Below are 4,653 nucleotides of genomic sequence, written 5' to 3'. Positions count from 1 at the left end.
TTCTTTTTTCCTTAACAAATCATAGTGCTGTCTACTTTTGACTTTGGCCTGCCAACAGTCTCCCTTTTGGTAATTAGCCATGGTTCTATTGTCTAGATCTGGAGTTGCTATTTCAATTTTGAATCTGAATGATCATCGTACACGATTATCACAAGCTTGAGTTCAAGCGTTTCTCTGCAATTCCTGACTTTGGTAAGGTGATTTCTCTTTAAATTCTTTTGAGTTTATGAGTTTGATTTATTGATTTTAATGCTAACTTGGGAACTATTTTGTTACGAAATTAGAAGTTAACGTTAGATTGTTACATGATGAATTGTAGATAATATGTTCAGTAGTTTATTAGTTTTAATTTGATAGAGTCTCTTTTTTAATTTTAGATATTTCTATAACTGATGGATTCGATTGGGCAGAGTTTAATTAATAACTATATATTTAGCTTCCAAAATTATCGACCATCATTAAGGATCTCGAATTTTGATAACAGAATGATGAATATTCTGAAATTTTGAATGATTTTTGTAGATGTGTGTATGAATGCCAATGAATGATTTGTGAATACCAATGAAGGATTTCGGGATTTTTAGGGGTTTTTAAAGATGTGTAATAATGTAGGCAAATAGACTGTATTTCTCAATATTAAATATAATCCTTGGTCATTTAATGGTGAATTAATAATAACAGAATGCTAGCTGCAGGGAAAAGGAGAAATGAACATCAACCTCTTACTATTTTCTGAGAGGTTCAAAAGGGTATTGGCAGGTGAAGAAGGATTGTTACGAGATTCAACAAAGCCATGTTTTCAGAACATTCTATCCGAGGTTGAAACTATTACTGCTTTGCTGAGGAACTATGAAGGCAACATGACTTGGATTCTAATTCAACTCTTAACCGAAGAAGATGTTAATAGACCGGACCCTTCGGTCACGCTGCCATTGAATCTGAGAAAGCCATTGACACATTCTTTATCAGCATCATGCAACAAAATAGTGAAAGCGGCAGTTCTTCTAATGACTTGTGCAATGCTCTTGAAGGACTACAAAGTAAAATCATTGATATTACAAATAGGATGCAGCAAATTCCATCTAACTAGGAAAATATTAGTGTCGGTAAAGAAAGGGACAAGTGCATTCAGACTTGTCAAGTAAGTAATATATAGAGGGTTTGAGAAAGGAGAGATGGAGCAGTTGTTAGACCTATTGATAGAAGGACAACCTCAGCTTTCAGCAGTTGTGATTCTTGATAGTAGTGGTTTCGATAAGACTGTTTTTGCTGCAGAGACTTACAATAATAATCATGTCAAGTTTTATTTTGATTGTCATGCTTGGGTTAGGGTGTCTACAGTCTACCATTTCAACAAGATATTGGATCATAATGATGTCTGTGATGCCTACATCTAGTCGTTGATGATGTCTATCACAGCATAAGTTATTCCAGATTATCAGAATGGAAGTAGAGTATTGATAATAGTTACTGATGTTGACATCCTTACCTTGTTCGAATTGGAAAACGGAGAGAAGATTGCGCTTGATTTGTTGCCTAATGGAGGACCATTAATCAGAATAAAGTGCAGAAAATTGCTAGTTTTTTATCCTATACTATGGAAGCAAGTCATTAGAAACACATAAGATGGAAATAGTGCATTGACCATCTGGGCTTCTGATTTTTCTGCTTCGAGTTATCTGCATACTTGAAATTGTGCTATTTTTATCTGTCTGTCTTCCATGCATGCTTAGAGATATCCACCAGGCAATTGTATCAGTCGTGAATAGCTGAAGGTTTCATAACTCTTAACAGAGAGGAAACTGTCTGAGGATTACTTGAAAGAACTAATCAGGAGAAGCTTAATTAAGAGAAGAGTTGGAGGCACAATTAAAGCTTGCACTGTTTCCAGTAATTCATGGGCAGTATAAATGGATCCTACACATATCATGGAATTTGCCTGGCACTTGAGGTAGATCTAGAAGAGAAATCATGGAAGACTATTAAGCAGTTCTCCATTTACAGAAATCCAACTCTGTTTGTTTCTTAGAGTACTCATGACATGCACATCCATTATTTCTTGTACACCACCTTAGAAAGCGACCATCTTGCCTATATAGATTGCCAAAACATTTGTAAAATGTTCAAACTCCTCAGGGTTATTGAACATAGGCTCTCTAGTTCTTGACCAATTTCCATCTAGAATAGAAAATTTATTCCTTTTGAGATATTTGAAGCTGAATATCCCTTCCCTCAAAAGCCTTCCTTCATCCATAAGCACCCTTCTAAACCTTTATACACTATATATGACATCAAGCTAGCTACATAGATCATACAGTGTAGGACATTTGGAAGATGCAAACTCATGCATCTAAATTTTGGTCACATCACTCTGCCTGCACCTCCAGAAAATCACTACTGCTCTCTAAAAAATCTCATTTCTTAATAGCCTTTCACCCTAGTAGTTCTACACCAGATATATTGAGAAGACTACCAAATGTTCAAACTCTTAGAATATATTGAGATTTGAGTTATTTTCAATCTAGCTTGTCCAAAAGCCTATGTGAGCTACTGAAACTAGAATGCTTGAAGTTGGTGAATGATAGCAAGATGTGGAGCTCTCACAAATGGTCTTATCCAAATACAAATTTCCTCCAAGTCTGACACAACTGAGTTTAACAAATGCTGAACTCAAATATGATCCCTTGCCAGCACTGGAAAAGCTTCCACATCTTCGAGTGTTGAAACTGAAGCAGAGTTTGTATTCAGGAAGAAAGCTGGCTTGCGCTGGCTTTGGTGGATTTCTACAACTCAAGATTTTGCGCCCGAAATCAATGTTTTGGGTAGAAGAGTGGACAATGAGGGCAGGAGCCATGCCATAACTCGAAAGGTTATCTATCAACTTGAGAAGGCTTCCTGAGTGCGAATTGGAGTGGCGTTATTATATCCGTATATATCCTTACGGAATCTGATGGATTAAATGGGGGTGAGTTTTACTCTTATATGATAGATACCAATTTGGTATGCATTTTTCAATTTCCTCAGTTGATTCATATACGTGTATATATAGTAAAACCTTCACAGGGTCATAAAAAATGGCAGTCTAATTGTGGTTGCTTCTATTGTCAAAATTATGCCTCAACATAGACTCAACACAAGTAGAAAATCAGAGATACGAAGAAAAGATCCTTTTATGTACTAATAATAACTGAAAAAGCAGATTTTAATTTATGCTTTTTCTTTCCTTTCACTTGTATAGGTAATAACAGAGGGGAAAGCATAGTAACTGCAGCATGGCTCTCAGTTTCAACTGTAATTTGGCATTGATCCATTCAGTACTCATCGTTTCAGCAGTCTTTTAGGAATATTGTCTTGAATTAGATTCGCCACAAGTGATACCAAATGCCATGATTCAGTTATAGGGTCTCCCTTCATAGTTTTTGCATTTGCTGGTATGTAATTTATGCTGTTTCAATAATTGTTGTGTGCTTAGAACTCTCAGTTAAGTTTTCTTCAAGGGACTGCGAGAGTCGCCACTTGAGCTCTAAAGCTCATATCTGTTGTTATCCTTTGTTTTATTTTTCATTCAAAATACTTCGCTGACATTGAATCAAAGATTTTCCACTTGCACTCAAACAATCTCAGCTTCAAATTTTATATTCTTTCGTAATAGCGGAAAAAATTTTATATGGGGAGTTTGATTAAACATGTGATATGCTAGAAGGAATTCGTTGTGTTGCGAGAAAAATTTTGGAGTCTTTTAAGTAATTGAGGATGCGTTTGGGAATGAGGTTTGTAACTTTTAAGTTGCATCTGTTGTGAAGTAAAAGTTATACAGCTATGAAATAGAATTGAGAAAAAATAATTGTTGAGCTGCCAAAATTCAGTTGCAAAGTGTTACCAAACACTTCACAAGTTGGGTTTTGTTAGTTCAGTTGCCACACATCACTCCCAATGGCGCCCTAAGAATGTAACTTGACCATGAAGAATATAAGTTATTAGAAGATTCATTATTGCCAAAGTTGTTCCCTTTAGAGATTGATTATGCATCTCATTTTCATTAAGATAAATAGACTATTCCTAATTACACGAATTAATAATAATTATTTGCGTTATCTTGAACCGGTTATTGTTAATTTGATTAACGAATTATTATTAATTTTGATTAATGACTCAAAATTTATGTGAAAATTTTAAGTCAATATTTTAACATGAAATAACCCATGCACCCTACTTATATTTCAAATCAATAGTTTATTTTAAATTTCTCTAGTATCAATTAATAATTATAATAGATAAAGGAGAAAAATTTGTGCACAAATCGCTTACCACCTCAGCATTTGGCACATAATTGAGTCTCGCAACAATTTTTTCATTATTAAATTTTGAGTAATGATACAACCACAAACTCTTGTACAAATTTATTTTGTACAAACTGATCTAACATGATAAGATTGGTTGAATTAAATATCACTTGACCCACATGATTTGTTTTTATTAATTTATATTTTCATTCAACCAATAAATTAATGTTACGTCAGTTTGTACAAAATAAATTTGTACAAGAGTTTGTGGCTGTATCATTACTCTTAAATTGTAGGACAAGAATATAGTGCCCGGTTGAATCCTAAGCCTAAATTTTAGTGGGTCTTAAGGTGGGACAAACTTTTTGTC

At 34.4% G+C, this 4,653-nt stretch overlaps 1 long non-coding RNA gene across 6 annotated transcripts; it reads left to right on the top strand.

Annotated features, from left to right (window-relative positions):
• The first annotated feature begins 3 nt into the window (after positions 1-3).
• On the top strand, positions 4-3,618 carry LOC102610964 (uncharacterized). Of its 6 annotated transcripts, none has more exons than XR_369902.4 (3): positions 4-192; positions 696-2,965; positions 3,239-3,618. It is a non-coding gene; the product is annotated as an uncharacterized LOC102610964 (long non-coding RNA). The 6 variants fall into 6 exon arrangements; XR_369903.4 differs by having other exon boundaries at positions 690-2,965; XR_001507491.3 differs by having other exon boundaries at positions 682-2,965.
• Positions 3,619-4,653: the final 1,035 nt, after the last annotated feature.

Source organism: Citrus sinensis, chromosome 5 (genome assembly GCF_022201045.2).
Source record: "Citrus sinensis cultivar Valencia sweet orange chromosome 5, DVS_A1.0, whole genome shotgun sequence".
NCBI lineage: Eukaryota > Viridiplantae > Streptophyta > Magnoliopsida > Sapindales > Rutaceae > Citrus > Citrus sinensis.
Note: the sequence above shows the minus strand (reverse complement) of the source record. Positions and strands in the feature narration are given on the sequence as shown.